At 45.5% G+C, this 18,789-nt stretch overlaps 1 long non-coding RNA gene across 5 annotated transcripts; it reads left to right on the forward strand.

Moving 5' to 3' along the window:
• The first annotated feature begins 2,173 nt into the window (after positions 1-2,173).
• LOC125517626 lies at positions 2,174-6,174 on the forward strand. 5 transcript variants are annotated; one of them, XR_007287710.1, is made up of 6 exons: positions 2,212-2,769; positions 3,257-3,352; positions 3,443-3,568; positions 4,501-4,696; positions 5,447-5,503; positions 5,829-6,174. It is a non-coding gene; the product is annotated as an uncharacterized LOC125517626 (long non-coding RNA). The 5 variants fall into 5 exon arrangements; XR_007287709.1 differs by having other exon boundaries at positions 2,175-2,769; positions 3,443-4,696; XR_007287708.1 differs by having other exon boundaries at positions 2,207-2,769; positions 3,257-3,568.
• The last annotated feature ends 12,615 nt before the right edge of the window (positions 6,175-18,789 follow it).

An 18,789-nucleotide genomic window follows, 5' to 3' on the forward strand; every position in this document is an offset into this window, starting at 1 on the left:
TTTATTTCTTGTTTGAACCAAGTACAAGATTCGACTCCATGATGTAGCTTTACCTGTAACAATAGGAAAAAAATAGGTGACATTGGACCCTCCGATCGAGAGGGGTTGAGAGGTAGAAAATGATGCACATATAGCGACATAGCGAACTGGGATGTAGAGCTAGGGCGGTTTCGAAGGAAGATATACCCTCCGATCGTCAGGATGTGGAATGGTGGGCGGCGGGAGGCCGGATCCGTCCACACTAGGGCAACAACAAAGGGATCAAAGGACCTCCCGCGCCGGCGCTCGGCCAGAGATAACGATGCGTCCAACAGTGGGTCTCCTCCCTCACAGTCGACGATGTCCTAAACGCTGCCCCACCCCCCTTCACCGGCGGAGGGGGATACGTCTAGATCTGTAACTAGCGGTGAGGATAGAAAGACAGTGTTACCACCGCTATCTTGTTTAGATCTGGAGAGGATGACAGTGAGAATAGAGCAACCCTAGCAAGGAAGCACGGAGGCTCCGGCCTATATATATATATATATATATATATATATATATATCCAGCTCGCCGTTTTTATCGTTCAAGTCTGGTACAAGACCCTCCATTAAATTAACAACCACTGCCTCGTAAAATTTGTGAACAAGCCCATGGCTAAAATTATCAGAAACGTGGGCTGCCCCAACATGCATTATTATTTATATTTTCTATGTGGGAGTATCCTCAAAACAAAATGTGAGAGTACAATATTTATTGGGCCCCTTTGTAATTGGTGCTAAATTTTGACCAAAGATTTAACTGACAAAATGTTAGTGCATGTTAAAAAAATATCATTTGATTCGTATTGGAACATAGTTGACGCTCGTGTGGTAGTTTCATGAGTAGTGTAGGATAGCGCGTATCATGCCTCTAAGCTTAAAATCATTGGGGTCGGCTCCATGCTATGAGGCCATCTCGAAGCATTTTTTGATTAAAATAATCGTCTGGCCCTACCTATCATCCTGGTGATTGTAATTTGCACGCTGATCTGGTCAAGATAGGAATATGTTTTAATTTTTGATGGGGTAAATGTTAGAGGTTGCAGCAAATATATTGTACACTACGGGTCTTTTAGCCAAGTTTAGAGGCAAGCATGTGGGGCCAGTGCTATGATGTGTCACGTCAACTCGTACAACGAGGAGAAGCTTGATTTTACTACTACACGGCTTCTCCCTCGCCCATGCACGTGGTGGCTCGCAGACGAGGACATGCTTTTGCTTATACTACAACAAGTTATCCCTCCCGCACGCGGTGGACGGACATGCAAGAGTGGATTCGGTACTGTAGAAGTAGTAGTAGTAGTAACATCATTGTTCGTCTTCTAGAAGAGGCGAAGAGCCAAGCGCAACCCGAATGTGGCAGTTGCGAACGCTCGCATGTCAGTCTTTGTGTATAGGGGTGGGGCGTGGTGCGAAGCCTTGGAGCACCCATATAGCCAGGCTCTTGCATGACACAAATTGCTATGTGAGCCCACTATTGTAGTACTACTTGCTAGTATAGGCCTGTAAATCGGAAAGGAGTACATTATTTGCCTTTCTAGAGATTTCAACAAGTGACTAGACTACACCCTAAATGAGTACATATCGAGCAAAATGAGTGAATCTACACCATAAATAAATATGCACTACAAGAAACCTGTTAATCCGTAACGGATTCCTGGTGACGTTCCGTAAATCCGTCATGGAAACCGTCACCGACCAGCAAGATGTGCCTGGGCCCAAAAAGGGTAGCCCCTTAATGACGGATGTGGATGTACCGTCACGAAAACCGTCATTGATCGACCAACTGGGCCTAGCCGGGCCTAGCTTCCCCCCCCCCCCCCCCCCCCCCCCCCCCCCCCCCGCTTCATACACCCTCTATAACAACACGAATTGCTCCTGCTAATGTGGCATAGTCATATGAGTTACATTGTAATTTGAATTTGCAAAACTTCAAAAAAAATAAGGATCCTAATCAAATTAGATGGAACCAAACTGAATGATGAAATATACTTATGCAGCATACTGACACGTGGGGCCAACATGAATCAAGCCGAGTACGATTCACCGGGCTAAGGGCAAAGACACCAAAGTATGAAATGGGTTGAAGTAAAGCGCGCGAAGGAGAAAACATTCAAGCCATCTACGCGGCAAAGTACAAAACAGAAGCGCGCGGAGGGGAAAACATTCAAGTCATCGACACGCGGAGTTAAATCTTTTCGACCCATTTAACTCCACAGCCCACGATCCTATTGGCCACAGCCTCGCGCGTCTCCCCCGACCGCGAAAACCCTATCCACCTCCATCCAGAGCCGCCGACTCCTCTCCCTCTCACCTCCTGATTCAGGTCCATGTCCAGCCTCCCTCCAAGCGCGGCTGCCGATCTCCAGCGCCGCCGCGCCAACCATCTCCTGCTCCACCTCCATCTCCCACCCTCTCTCGCTCCGCCACCACCCCCCCCCTCTCCGGCCCCCCCTGTGTAGCCTCCTCCGTTCCGCGATGGGGCGGCCATAGCGGCGCTCCTAGATCTATGTCAAGGGCAGACCCCTGCTCGTCGGCATGGGCGCGGTGGTCATGAGGAAAGTGGTTGAGGACGGCGAGATGGAAGTTGTAGCCTACCCGGTGCCCAGGACAAGGACGGCTGCCCTGACTCCCCCCTTTTTCACAATCTCGCGCTAGGAGAGGACGGGGTGGCCACTGTTTTCTTCTGCACTCCTCGGCCTTATCCACATCGCCACAGGTGACCTCGCCAGACCACTCGCTGTGAAGGTGATAACCCCTTTCGCTCTCCATTAATTGAAAAATTATCCATTTAGGATGTCAGGATAGTTCTTTGCAGTGAAATAACTTTTGTGGCTGGGAATAATTGTTTTGGAAAGATAGCAAGATGATGTATTATGTTTCATATTTTCCGTAAATGTTGATGCGACTGATATTTTTTAATGTAGAGATTTATATTTACATACTTTCTTCATCAACATGTACGTCTAATAAATATACGTGGGGTGCTTACATAGTTTCTGAGGCCGTGCTGTGTTTATGTGTGTCAATTTAGTTTACAGATACATCATTGAGATGGATAAAAGTATGATGTAGAGTATATATGGAACTGAAAAGATGGGATGCTTAAATCTGGAATAAATTGTGGAGGGAATCCTATGCAGGACAAACTATAGTGGATGCTTCTACTAAATCAGAAGTTTATTTGTTTTCTCCATGGAATAGTTTGACTAAAGTTCTAATTATTATTCTGTAGGTGGAGGAGATAGCTGAAGTCGAGGGTGTTGTTGATGACATAAAAGGTGTTTATAAAATAGAGCCTTGTGAAGAACAAAGGATACAATACCGAAAGGTCAGTCGAAACTAATTCTGTAGTACAAAATAATTAGCTAGCACTACAAACTATGCACCCTTCTTTGTCCTGATGTTCCTATCCTTGAAGGATGTTGCCTCACACATGATAGTAGTTGCACGGCCTATGAACGATGTTCCCTCCCAACAACGCCTTTGTGAGCATGCTCGCTGTTGGCGCTGTCATGGCAGAATCGTGCAAGCATCGGCCATGCAGGTGTCATGTGTATAGCAGTGTTGATCCTTAAATATCTTCGTTGTGCTTTTTGCATCGTCTTAGTGTGTGTGCGCTTGTTTCCATTTTTTACTTAATTTATTGCTTGCTGCAACACCTAGTTCCTCCTAGTTTGATAGAGTTGTTTGTTTTGTTCACGGTGGATGCATGCTATGTAAAATCTCAAATGGTATTTTTATAGTTACATGTCTATTTTGAAAAAATGCTGATTACTGACATTTACTCTGCATACCAATTACTTTCTACCATTCCTGACTATTCTCTACTGCTTTGTACATTTTTATATGAGAAAACACCACCCACTCTATACTCTACCAATCAGTTTTCTGGGTTGCTTGGAAGAAAAGAACCATTACTTGAAAACTAGCTATGAGATAGACTAGATCATTTAAGCTTGGTTGATAGATAAAATTCGGTTCATGTGCTGGGACAAGTGTACATTTTTTGTTCAGTGAAGAGTGTGTTTGTGTTGTCGGTGGCGACCTCCTCTGCCGCACGCCGGCGGTGGCCGACTTGCACTGTGACCCTGGCCATTGAGCTGAACCTGATCCTGGTCCATGGTTCGTTAGGGTGTTTGTGCTGTTTGCGCTCGATTAGCTCGATTTGATGTTGTTTTAGGCTTGAGAAAAGTTGTTCTCTTGTTGAAATGAGAGGGATAAGGTAGGTACTACAGCTGTTGGCAATCGTGTACATGCAATGGTAGGCAACCAGAGAATGTGTTGCATTTGTATGTCCTCATGTTTAAAATTTGTGTCTCGAAGTTATTACTGGATCTACTATCCCAATAATTTTTTATTTCCTAAATCTCATGGTAAATCTGGAAGTTGCATTGCATATATGTGTATTGCACCATACTAGTAAACTTCTAAAAGCAAGTGGAGCTCAACCCTTATAATGCACTCTGCATTCTGCAGATTATGCCATACTTATTTGCATGTCATGCTATATGAACAAGAACTGTGGTTGTGATTGTTATGCTGGGAACGATGTTCCTCATGGTCCCAGTAATGTTATTAGTATGGAAGAGGCACTGGATCCTTGTTGTCACATTCCTTGAGCTCTCGTTGATGGAGGATAAATGGAAATAAGTGATCATCTAGTGGAGACAGAGTAAGTTACAACCTCTTTGCTCTTCCTGTTCGTAATAAGAAGGAATCCTTACTCTAGTGTCACATTTACTTGTAGCTTTTAAATTTTTGATACACAATATATATGATGCTTCCATGCTTTTCAAGTTTTTTGCAATATTGTTTTTCTCTATATTGCACCCAGAACTGAATGTTTGATTGTATCAGGCAGGTAACATTGTGAGTAGGCCTTCTGGCCTGTTTACTTTTTGATTGGATCAGGCGTTCATGTAAACATGATAGCTCCAACTCTTGTTTCAATAGTGAGTAGTTCGCCGAAACTACATGTTAGTAAATAGGGGTTACTTCTCAAATCTGAGAAATTTAAAACAAATCCTCATTGCTGACTGGCGGTGTATATATAGTAATGGTATATGAAGATGAACTTGGCAAAACTTAGCTTTTACCTTTGGAATATAGGTATAGAATTTCCAGGTCTAATCTGGAATGTCAATTAGGAAATGCTGAGCATTATCTTTGACCTTTCAAACCAAAAACCTACTGTATGGACAAACACAAATCATACTACTGTCCTTTCTTTAGAAATGCTGAGCATTATTTTGTTAGTGGGTTTATATGGCCTCAACTTCTGCTGCTATAGTACTTGAGTTTTGTGATGTGTTTGTTAGTCATTTGACTTTCATTCGGCACACTTCTCTCTGGTGACCGCTTCCTCTCTGAATCTTTAACCCTAAATTTTCTCTGAATTTCTTCTGTATCTTGTACACTGCAGGATAATAAGTACAGACAAACTGCAGGGTACCAAGTAGAGACAAACTGCTACACTGTGGTATGTGGCCTTCTATCAAGATCTGATTCAGTTTAGATTCCCCTCTAGGTCTTGGAGACATGATTTCTGTTACTATATTAATATGTCAACATGTTCTATTTAGAGTTTTCTCCCTAGGCATTTCTTTTTCTATCCTTGTACATTGTGGCAGTCCTACACTAAGAATACAGAGGTTTAAACCTGTTTATTTGTGTGCTATGCACATGTATTAGTCAGTCAATTTATTGTTGTTTTATACTAGATACTTTGTAATTCTCATCTATAGGCATTTCTCCTACTATATATTCATATATACAAATGTCTAATGTTGTTGTGAATATGGTAGGTATGTTGCTGTCCATCAGAATCCGCCATGCCATATAGTTTCCATCAGGAGCTTTGACGACAAGAACACGAGTGACAACCTTTGTAGTTATATGTTTTGTCGATGTAAATTGGATTGTACCAGTTCCTAATCCTATGGATGGTTGCATATTGAGTGATTTTGTCAACATATGGTGTATATTATCATTTCATCGAGGATATTATAAACTGCTAGGTTCTACATACCTATAGATGGTTGCATATTGAGTGATTTGTGTAACATATGGTACTTTGGAAATATTGTCCTCGTCCAAAATTGGCATTATGATTTACGGAACACATTATGCTAAAGGCGTATTTGATCAAAATTGGGCTGAATGAAATGGATGTGACCAAATTTAAATTGATCCTAGATCCATGACGGTTTCTGTGATGAAAAATAGTGTCCACGTAGGTAGCCACATGGCATTGGTCCATGACAAACTGTTCTGTCATGGCCTAGTTTGGGCTTGGGCGGGCCGGAGGCAATTCCATGATGGCCAAGAACCGTCATGGGAGCTATGATGTCAAATTATGACGCGAAATACATGATTGATCTGAAGTCTGTCAAGGATGGACACGCATGACAGTTTTTGGCTGATCTGTGATGGCTAAGGACTGTCATGTATTAACATATTTCTTGTAGTGATGTAATTCTCTCGTTTTCCTCTTCGCCTTGGTCGTGGTGCACAATATTGAGTACGTATATGACTAGCCGCTCTATCTACATGCGGGACATCAAAGCATCCGGGCCAGCGTGCCATCCACGAAATCACAGCGAGGTGCCACAGTCGAGACTCACCGGTCACCCCGGTGTGGCCATCATGACCCGTCATATCAAAAAACCCCACACCTTTACCAACAGTGGTAAAGTGCCCTGGAAGTGGCCTCGAAGTTGGACTGGACGAAGCAACCATCATTTCACTGGAACGCTCGTTGAAGCCCTTTCTCCCCATTATTTAAGAACTAGCAAGATTCCCGTGCATTGCATGGAACATCAAGATCTTGTGGGAGAAAAGGATGCATGAGGGAAGGCCTTATCTACAAATGTGGAGAGGAGTGCGGGTAAATTGTCATAGTTTCCTTCTTATCCGTTAGATATAGATCGGACGGCCTATATTGCAGGATGGCAGGCACACCATCATCACCAACTCTGCTTTTTATAAGTGTAGAGAGTAGAGAAAACCTCACTCTAGGCTACTCACTTCTGCCATTTTTCTTCTGTACCAACAAAGGAAAGGTGGGTGAATCAGTGATGCTACTATATTTTCATTCCAAGAATCTTCTTTTTTGCGAAGCACCATCCGATTCTCACAGCCTATTGTTTTCCCGTTTTCATTGTGATTGTGGTTTCCTTTCGATTGCTTTTTGTTTGTCAGTTCATTGATGGATCCTGGAGCACAAGGCAAAGAGTTGCCGGCGGACAACCCACTAGAGACAACGATCTCCAGGAAGCGAGCACCGACCAACAAGTTGACCATGTTGGCGGGCCAACCCATGGAGACAAAGAACTCCAAGAAACAAGCATTGGCCAAAGAGCTGACGACGTTTGTACATGAACTACTCAAAGAAAGCTGGAAGAAAGCAAGGGCCCCACCGTGCCTAACCCAGAAACTCCAATGGCCTCCTATGCGAGGTTGAAGGCCGAATTTGAGGAGATAGTCGCTGTTGAGAAGCAGTATTCCCCTGGCAAGGTGATGGCCCCCATCGAGGACGGGGAGATGGCCCCCGGAGGGATGGGATCCCCCGGTGAGCTGCACAAGGTAAAAAATAATGGCTTACCATAGTTGTGGTTTTTCACTATTTGCAATGTGCTTGCTAATATGTTAGGGTTGTGCAGGTGCTGGTGGACATCCTTGATGTTTCCGACATCACGACCCATCCTATGGACAATGCCCTAGAGATCATTTTCGATGTCGAGGTCCATCCTGTGGACATCGCCCCGGAGATCGATTTCGATGCCGCTGTCCATCTTGTGGACATCGCCCCAGAGATCGATTCCAATATCACGGTCCATCCTGTGGACATCGCCCCAGAGATCGATTCCCATGCCGCTGTCCGTGCTGTGGTCATTGCCCGAGAGATCGATGACAAGAAATAGTTGGTCGCGCTAATCCTTCAGGGTAGTTTGCATTGTGTTTAATTACTAGAACGATGCGTGTTATCAAACCATCTTAGGGCTAGTGCACTGTCTTGTGTGGGCAGTACTTCCTACTTTTGTTTGATAGTGAATCATGCAAACCCTCTCCGAGTAATGGAAACAGATGTATCCTCACCAGCTTTCGAGGTAATATATGCCATGCTTAGATGTAAGTTTGAACTGTTTATCATATCAGCAGGGCTTGTTTGATGATTCTTGATGTTAGTAGGCTAGCTACTATGCGAGCTATAGTACTTGCAAAACAATGACCAAAGAGAAACATTGGGGTTGATGAGCTCGTGGTACGCTTATAGGTTTGATCCGTCGTCGATCGGCTAATAGCCCAAGCTCCTAAAATTGTAGGCTTAGCGATGGATCAGAAAATAGTCGACACAGATACATTTCATGCCTCATTTGGTTCATAGGATAGGAAAATCGTAGCAAAAGTACAAAGAAGTGTTATAGTGGGTTTGGCCTAGTGGGTTTCAGTGATATGACGTGGTATAGTGTCGTCCAGTCTTCGCATGTGGTAGCAGTATTGCGGGTACAGTAAGTTTTCTTGAAGAAGCGGAATTCAACGAAGTTATGTTGGTTCCTTCATCCGACCAACTTACAGTGGGAAAGGTTGGGCCTGTGCTACGACCGGGGTGGACCAGGATAATTTTGTGCATGGCAGGCGGACCAGCAATGAGTATTCATTGTTTATTTTTGATGAAAGCTATTGTCTCCACTGTTACGACGGAGGAGTGTGAAACACGGAAGCCCAGTGAACTTGGCATGTGCACCACTCCCTCGTTCCTCATGTAATACTACCATAGTGTTGACTATAAGGTTGGATACAAGGTTACAACTTTTTCTCAGTTTCTCTCTGTCTATTTCCTCTCAAATGTTTTTTTACCTTTCTTTTTTTAGACACAATTGTTTTTATGCCTCTTTTTTTATAATTAGTTTTTTATACCTATGAGCACGTGTAGAGAAGGGCTCTTGCAGAGCCCACTCCTTGACTTTGTCAATGCCTCGCTCTCCTCCACATAAGCAGGCTTATGGCCTAGTATTTTACTAGTAATACTTGCTATGAATGCCGGCAGCTGGCGTCTGAGAGCAGAGCGCGAGCGGGAGGGGGGAGTGGTTCTTTGGTGGGCCAGGGCGGTGAGCAGCGTGCGAGCTGGACTATCAGGGGTGCGACGCGAACGCGACGCGTACGAGTCATAAGTGTGCCACCTTTTCCTTTTGAACTTGCAAAGCGTATCATTTTCGTGCGATAGATCGATAGAAATCCAGAACAAAATGACGAGGGAGGGGCTTTCCCACGCGTTAGGCGGGCTAGTTTGAGTGATATGACGTGCTACAGTGCCATCCACTTGCTCAATTTTTATGTAAGAAAGAGTCTACACTCTTACGTGGGAGGAGTGCGAAACATGGCGGGTCTGATTTTGATTAAGGGATAACTGTTCCTGCAAAATAATGGAGCATTGTTAGTGATTATAGCATGATAGTTAGGGAATCTCCAGCGCTGGCACAAAAATTTACACCGGCATCTTTCCGAGGACACTTATGCCAGAGGACGCCATACAATGCTACCCGCATACCTTTCGACAACTATATGAACTAACCGAACGAAATTCGTGCAAACAAAGCAAATTTCAAATTAACCGGATGAAATTCATTACATTTCAAAAACATTTCCTATAAACTGGATGAAATTCATTACATATTTCTCGCAAACCATACTGAAACCTACTATAAACCTAATCTAAATGATCGTCGGCGCCCGACCACCATGTCCGTCCATAAACCCTGAGAAAGCCGGCCATTTCCTTTGCCTCCTCCTCATCCGCCTCGATAACCTCCTCCTCCAGAGCACAAGGTTCTGAAGATTTCCGCCTCCACGTCGCCGTCAAGCGGCTAATCGACGCCAATCTTTATCCCACCAAGCTTGGCGTCGACTGAGTGGAGGAGCGGTGGCCTAGCTGCGACTAGAACGGCGGTGACCTACCGTGTACTGCTCATCCTCGCTGCCGACTGCGCCCGCGCACATGCGCCGGCTTCGTGGTCGTGGCGGTGGAGGGTGGCCAGGGGGGAGCCGGCGATCCCCTTCGTCTGCTCCAGCGATAGTACATCCAAGAGTGCCTTGGAGAGCGCCCGGAGTGGAGCCGCCGATGTCCTTCAGCTGCTCCTGTCACAGTACGTCCAAGAGAGCTTTGAAGCGCCAGGAGGCCATGGTTGGAGTGGTGCCGACAGAAGGAAGGGACCGGAGGAGAATGAGTGTGGGTCTTTGGCTATGGCTGGGAGTTGGGCCCAAGTTAATATAGCGGGTGAATGGCAATGAGCCACGGCAGATGGATGGATGGCTGTCACCGGATTAGGTTTGGCGGTAGTCGCATGTCATTAATGTGGGCGGCGGACGGAAGGATGGCCGTGCTGTCGTTAAAGCGGAGTTGTCACTTGCACCGGGATGCCGCACGGGTGGCGCTCTCTTGGCCGTCGCGCTGTTGCAATGCCGGCGCAAGTGAGAGTCGCGTGAGGCGTGAATGTGGTCGCTGCTTCAGTGACTTAACTACAGGTGCGTTGGGTCAGTGACATGTGGGCCCAACGGGCATCTGGCCCGCATGTCAGATTAACAACTGCACCAACAGTTAAGTCTGGTGAATGCGGCATTGACGCTCTGGAGAGACGGTGACCGTTTCAGGTGGGAAGCACGCGCTAGCGATGGAAGGGGTTTCGTTAGGACAGGGCGGTGAGACGCTGGCATGGTGGTAAAATGTAAACTCATTGATGACGAGCCTTTGAAGCGTATGCGGCACGTATTGACAACCAGACGTCCATGCAACCGCTCTTGTCGCCAGCTAGCCTTCGACGAGCACCATTAGACACCACACAACCATGCATAACTTACGAATAATGGACGAATCGATCAGACACACACTCGTGTGCAGAGGCACTATGATCGGTCGCTCACGATAGATATATAGGTACCATAGTACCCTCTCTAGCTAGGCTGTTTTATAGATTGTCATTGTGATGGATGATATACATGAGCAAGGCGCCGAGTCATGATTTTGACCATTGGTGTTGAGCCAGGTGAATACATGCTCGGTGTTTGCAGAGGCCTCCAACAAACGTCTAAACAGTAATGTCAGGCACCGCCGGGGCACGCGGGTGACCGGCTCGCCGTTTGCATTGCGCCATGAGCAGGAATTTGATTGAGAGGGCGACGTGCATGCATTAGCATGGTTTGACAGTGTGAGCATGAGTGTCTACACGCGTACATGCTACTTGCCTCTATGGACGGTGTGTGCTAATCTGTACATCACGTATAATATAAAAAATCGGTTTGTGCATTTAAGCAAAGTATTTCATTTTCATTTGGCTCATGACTGCGCGTTGCAGCGACGAGTCCGTGGTTTGATTCCTCACATACGCATAATTTTGGTTTCTCAAGTGACAGTTAGGCCCGCATAGGTAGAATGATTAAGAACACAAGCTGATGAGGCGCATGCGGACAGTTAGACTAGTCAACCAGACAAATACAGAGCTATACGCTGAGCTAATGACCATATAATCACCATATCTCGTATACAGTGATCAAAGTGAGCTATCAAGACCCCATTCTCTATGGGTTCTTTTCTCTCCTCTCTCTTTGGACCCCATTCTCTATGGGTTCTGATGGTGGTGCAACTCTGGATCTGGATTTTTCTCGTGGTGTGGCTTTTGCCGATGAGGTTTTTAGATCTTCTGGTCTTTCGATCCATCCTTTGGAGGGATCTCGTCCTTTTGTCCTGGTGGTCTCTTTCAGTCGGCATGATTTCCGGCTTGATGAAGATTCTGTGGCTGCAGCACTAGAGGCAGCTTTAGGGGGTTCAGCAATTGATCTCATGGTGACATATATCAAGGATAAGGTTTTCTCGTTTGTGGTATCTTGCAAGGAGATTGGTTTTCATATTGTTGATTCACGCTCTTATGCTTGTCCTCAGTTCAAATGTTATTTTCATCTCTGGGGCAATGGTGGGCCAAATTGGTGGCATGAGTTTTTGATCTGGAAAAAGGAGTGTGATGCAGAGTGGATCCTTGTTAGTCCTTCTAAGCGGCGTGCTACTCTTGGTATGTTGGCTATGCATAAGCCCCCTGTCAAGTCTGCGATCAGATCTGCTAATCCTACTCGTAAAGGCTTTCTTTCGCCACGTTCCAGAATTATGATGTGTGCAAGGGATATCGTTATCCGTCTACTCAAAATTGCCTTGAGTTAGCTTCTTTGTCTGGTTATGATCTTCCCCCCAAGGAACGTGTTGTCATTCACCCCCCGCCGCCGGTGGAGCTTCAGTGGACGGTTGCCTCGCCGTCGATCACCTTTGGCACGGTCGTTCCTACTCGATCGCTTTCCCCGGAACCCTCAGCTCCATCTCCGGCGCGTTCTTTGGACGGGGTTGCTATTGTTTCAAATGCTGCCATGATGGGCTCCTCTGCCATGTTGGGCTCATCGGACTCGGTTGTCACTGGTCCTTCGCCCACCTGTCTACCCAGGCCAAGTTTTTCTCCGTTGAGCGGCAGCCCAACTACTGTGGAGCCTAGTTCTCTTACTTATCCAGTTGGGCCTGTTAGCCCCACAACGTTGGTGATCCCTTCCACGCAAGAGGCTCAGGATGCTTTCGAGACCATGGTCAATGACATGGTGGACCAAGTGCTTACGTGTTCTCATTGCTCCTTGGGGGGCCACCTGTCTGTCACCTGTCCCTCCACCGTTGGATGTTTGGCCTGTTGGGATCCTGCTCATTCACGAAAAGACTGCGAGTATATTGCGATTGAAAAAGGTTTATGTTGGAAACGGAAGCGTCCCGCTATCCCGGATAGACCGGTCTCTCCTTCTTGCATCGGGAAGCACGCGCTGCCGCCACCCCTGCAGGCCTGCCCTATCACATCACCATTAACCAGCCCGCCGTCTTGCGCTCCCCACACCCCAACTAGTCCGCCTCCTCTGACGCCCCCGCTTCCTTCCTTGCCACCGCCCATGGCTAACTTCGCCCTGGATCCGCAGCGATATGTGCCGGTGGGCCATCACATCATTGACGGAGGTGTTCATCGGCTTCCTCGTACTTTTGTCTCGCCTCCAACGCCCATTGTTCGATCGCATGAGAGCTTCATGATCGCTGAGGTTATGCCGGCTCCACCTTTGCATCAGATGGGTCAGGTACGTGAGCAGGTGGTTGAGCTTATCAACCACATGGGTTTTCATGTCCGTTCTGCCCAACCTTGGATTTCTGGAGTGGGTCTGTTTGAGGTCAGAGATGCTGGTGAGCATTTTGCATTGATTCAACTACCTCCTCAAGATCTTGGTCAGGATAGATTTGTTCGCTTTATGAAGCATGACCATGGTGATGGTTTTCGTGGGGTTCAAGGTTTCCGTGAAGGTTGTTTGATGTTCTTAGGTGTCCCCCTGGATCTACGTAATACTGAGAACCTGAGGGCTGCTGTTAATACTTTTGGAAAATTCCACCATTGGATTAGTGATGATCCATATCTTGTCCGATCTATTGTGTTTGCCTCCTTCCCTGAGGATATCCTGGTTCCCAGGACATGGTTTTTTCTGACTATGCTACCTGGGGTGGTGCTAAAGTTTCTTGGACAGCGCCGTGTTATATTCTAGGAGCCAATTTTGCTAAGAAAATGCCGCAAGATGAAGATCCCATGCCGATTGACGGCAATCCTAACCCCCTGCCCGGCCACTTAATCCATGAAGATAATCTCTTTGCTCTTCTGCCTTACCCTGCTCTTGGGTGGAATGACGTGCCGCCTCCCCCGCCTCCCATGGATGACAATCAGGGTGGTGGCTGGGGTTGGCACGCCAATGAGCAGGATACCCAGGGTGATCCAGTGCAAGTTGAGCCCGTCCCTGATCAGGAGTCTATGGTCATTAACCAGCAGGATTTCTCGGGCTTTTTTAGCCAGTCAGACAGTCAAGTTCAGGCTGATCCTCCTTTACATGATGTGGTGATTGTGCAAGATCATCCAGCTGTAATTGTTGAGGCAAATCAGTTGCCTCCGGTTGATGTTGGAAATGTTTCTTTGGATGCCCAGCTTGATGTTGCACCAGTGGAGCCAGGTTTTGTTGATGATGATGTTCAGATTGGTATTCAGCCTGCTGTGGAACTGGATGAAAATGTCCTTCAAAAAGATGTGCAACCTGTTGATCCTGATGCATTGGCTATAGTGCCATACCAGCCACCTGTGTTGCCACAGCCAGATCTTGTTGTTGGACGAGTGCATGTAGTTTATGGCCCACCTCTGCCTCCTGAGATGGCCTGGAGATGTACTTTCAATACTCTTTTGGGGCGCTGCTCTACTCTTCAGGTCCCAAAGCCAGTTCTTCAGTCTTCTTTTGGGCCGCTAGTCCTTTCCAAGAGATCGTGGTCTCTGGCTTTTGAGCAGGTTCACTGGGTTTCTGATATTATTACTGATGATTCGGCCAGCATGGTTGCCCCTTTGTCTGCTCTCCCACCTCCTAGGGGACTTGCTCGTGCTCTATTTCCTGACAGCCTGATGGAGTTGGAACATGACCCAGGCCTGCAGTTTGCGCCTGTTTCTGACGAGCAATTTTCTTTCTCTGCTCCTTCTCTGAAGACGAAGAAAGCATCCAAGGGTGCTCGTACTCCAGTTATGGATTCTGAATTGCGCCGTTGCACCCGTAGCTCTGCAAGAAGGGATGGCTTCAAGCCAGTGCTTCAAGCATTGCCTATGTCTGAACCTAAGAAGAAGAAGCTCCGTTCCAAGCCTCTGACAGATGATGATCCTGCCCGTTGCGCGCCCTCGGTGCCACCGCCAACACCTCTTCGTCATATTCAGCAAATTGGTGCGGACCTAGGTATCTCTGCTGAAAAGCTCACTATGGATGCGCTTAAGGCGGATCCTTCTTCTGCCAAAGACAATTCCTCCCATGATTAGTTTGGGCTGTGCAAGCTGGGTGTGGTCGACCCATAACCAGACTAGTTATCATAGGTTTTATCTAAATACTTTGTCTCTAGGACTTGTATGCATTCGCTGTCTCTGCAAACTACTTTTGTTTGGCTTTGCTGCATGTCTGAAATGCTTTATGTGCGTCCTGCTATGTGGGCATGCTATTAAAGATGTAAACGCTATGTTCCATGGATATTCGATCTACTAGAAGTTGGCGTGTTATGTGTTGGAATGTTCGAGGCTTAAATTCTGATGACCGTCAGCATGCTGTTCGTAACAAGGTGGATGAAAGTCAGGCATCTGTTATCTGTCTGCAGGAAACGAAAATGGAGTGTATTGACTCCAGAACTGTCAGAAAATTTTGCCCTCGTCGTTTTGATTCGTTTGCTTATAGCCCTTCTATTGGGGCTTTGGGTCGCATTGTCATGTTGTGGAACTCGTCTGTCCTTATAGGGAGATTAATTGAGGTCAAGCAGTTTGGCGTTGTTGTGCATTTTACTTCCAAACATAACAATGAGTAATGGACATTGGTTAATGTTTATGGGCCATGTCGTGGCCAGGCTAGGGATGATTTTGTGGACTGGCTTTATAAACTTTCCATCTCTGACTCTGAAAATTGGCTTGTTTTGCGAGATTTTAATTTTATTCGATCAATTGAGAACAGAAATCTTCCTGGTGGCGATGCTAATGATATCTTCATTTTTAATGAGATTATTGGGCAACTTGGCTTGCTTGAGTTACCTATTAAGGGGAGATCTTTCACTTGGTCGAATATGCAGGATAATCCTCTTCTAGAGCAGCTAGATTGGTTTTTCACTTCCTCAAACTGGATAACTTGCTACCCCTCCACCCAGGTGTTGCCCCTTGCCAGGACTGCTTCAGATCATGTGCCTTGTGTGGTGGCCATCAACACTTCTATCCCTAAGTGTAATATTTTTCATTTTGAAAATTACTGGGTGGAGCTGCAGGGTTTTATGGACTGTGTGTCTGCTTCATGGTCCTCTGCTTCCAGCAAAACCAACATCTCGGCCAAGATTGCTGATAAATTTAAATCCTTGAGGAGGGATCTCAAGAGTTGGCACATGAATGTCTCCAAGATGAAAATATTAATTGCCAAATGTAATAGGGTGGTTCTCATTTTGGATTGCTTGGAGGAATTGAGGCCACTTTATAGGCATGAGTTCAACTTTCGTAATCTGGTTAAGCTGCATTTGGAGCATCTTCTGCATCTTCAATTTCTGTATTGGAAGAAGAGGTGCACTATAAGATCTATTAAAGTGGGTGAGGAGAACACTAAATTCTTTCATGCTATGGCTTCTGAAAGATATAGGCATAACTCCATTGCTTCTCTGCGGTTGGATGATGGAACAGTTGTTTCTGATCATGAGAAAATGGCTGCTGCTCTCTGGCAAAATTTCAAAAACAGGATGGGTACTAGTCATGGTATTGAAATGTCTTTTGATCTTTCCTCAATCCTACACAAAGTTGAGGGCCTTAATTCCCTCACTAAGATGTTCTCCAAAGAGGAGATGGATAATACTGTTAAGAGCATGCCCATTGATAAGTCTCCTGGGCCAGATGGCTTTAATGGACTCTTTTTTAAAAAGTGTTGGCCCATAATCAGTAAGGATTTCTATGAGTTGGCTTCTGCTTTTCATGAGGGGGCTGTGAATCTGGAGAACATCAACTATTCTTATATAACCCTGGTTCCTAAGAAGAGATCTCCTGAGTCTGTTAATGATTTTAGGCCTATATATCTGTCTGGTATGGAGGTTAAATTTCTCTCAAAGATGGTTGCTAACAGACTGTAGTTAGATATCATAAGATGTTTGCATAAAAACCAATATGGTTTTATCAAATCTAGAACCATTCAGGACTGTGTTGCTTGGACCTTGGAGTATTTGCACGAATGCCACCAATCAATGAGGCCTATTGTCATTCTCAAGCTGCATTTTGAGAAAGCTTTTGATTCTATTGAACATGAGGCCATTTTCCAAATTTTGAAGCACAAGGGTTTTAATGATAAGTGGATTTCCTGGGTTAAACAGTTTTTGGCTTCTGGAACATCTTCTGTTTTGCTTAATGGGGTACATGGCAAACAATTTGCCTGCAAAAAGGGGGTTAGTAAGGGTGACCCTCTTTCTCCACTTCTGTTTGCCATTACTGCAGATCTGTTGCAATCAGTAGTCAATGATATGCATCATAAAGGTCTATTATATAGCTTCCTATCCCCTGCCATGATAAGGAATACCCAATTATCCAGTATGCTGATGACACCCTCATTATTATGCCTGCTGAGGAATCTCAATTGCTCTCCTTGAAGAAGATGGTGCCCCTTTTCTCTAAGTCCACTGGATTGCATGTTAACTATCATAAGTCATCTATACTTCCTATTTATGTGGATTCAGTGGAGATTGCTAGACTTGCTGCTGTATTTGGTTGTGTGGTTGGCACCCTTCCTTTTACTTATCTTGGGCTTCTTGTGGGTATTACCAAACCCAAGATCTTGGACTTAATGCCTCTGGTTGATAGTATGGAAAGGAAGCTTTCTGTTAGCTCTTCTTTCCTTGCTCATGGAGGAAGACTGCAGTACCTGATCTCTGCCCTCTCTTCTGTGCCAATTTTTTTCCTCTATAGTCTGGACTTGCCTCCTAGTATTTTAAAGCAGTTAGAGAGAATTCAGAGACAGTGTCTTTGGAGGAAGTATGGGCACGATTCTGGTCAGTCACTAGCTGCTTGGGGCTTGGTTTGTAGACCAAAGAACAAAGGTGGCTTGGGTATTTTGAATCTGAAGCTGTAGAATGAGGCTCTGCTTCTTAAACATGCTAGCAAATTCTACAATAAAGTTGATGTTCCCTGGGTTCAACTCATCTGGAATACTTACTACCATGGCAGGGTTCCTCATGCTTTCTACAATAAAGTTGATGTTCCCTGGGTTCAACTCATCTGGAATACTTACTACCATGGCAGGGTTCCTCATGCTACCATCATTTGTGGCTCTTTCTGGTGCAGAGATATATGCAAGTTAATGGATAAGTTCAGGATGGTCAGTGCAGTGCATGTTCATAGGGGTGACACTGTCCTGTTTTGGTCTGATTCCTGGCCTTTGGGGGACAATAATATCCCTCTTGAGCTAAGGTTTGCCAGGCTTTTTTCATTTGCCATTGATCCCCTTATCTCTGTTCCTGAGGTTTGAATCGACTGAGCTCACTTCCTTATTCCATTTACCCCTCTCTGAGAGAGCTTTTGGAGAGCTGCAGTCTTTGCAAAACCTGCTTTTGCTTTCAAACCATAACCCCCAGCTCAATGATACGTGGGTATGGAAAGAGGATGGCAAGGGATATTCTGCAAAGAAATACTACTCCTTCTTACATAAACACACTGTGCCCAACCAAATTCTGTCATGGGTGTGGGCTAGCTGCTGCACTATGAGAATCAAGTTCTTTGCTTGGATGTTGATTATGGATCGGCTTAACACTCAGGATATGCTAGAGAGAAGGCACTGGAATGTATCTGAATCAAACCTCTGTGTACTATGTCCAACACACACCAAGGAGGATAGAGATCACCTATTCTTTCAATGTAATTTCAGTTGTATGGTCTGGAATTATCTTCAAATCAACTGGATGGCTGGAGATGATATGATTGCCATTGCTTTTCATGCTAGAAGGGATTTTGCCAAGCCTTTTTTCTCTGAAGTGGTTTTCCTGGCATGCTGGAACATCTGGAACGTTAGGAATGATTGGGTTTTCAGGAATATTACACCCTCTTTTCGTAGATGGAGGTCTTCTTTTCTTTTAGACATTTCCCTCTTGGTTCATAGGATTAAGCCTAAGTTCAAAGAGGATCTGCTTAG

Source organism: Triticum urartu, chromosome 6 (genome assembly GCF_003073215.2).
Source record: "Triticum urartu cultivar G1812 chromosome 6, Tu2.1, whole genome shotgun sequence".
NCBI classification, from domain to species: domain Eukaryota; kingdom Viridiplantae; phylum Streptophyta; class Magnoliopsida; order Poales; family Poaceae; genus Triticum; species Triticum urartu.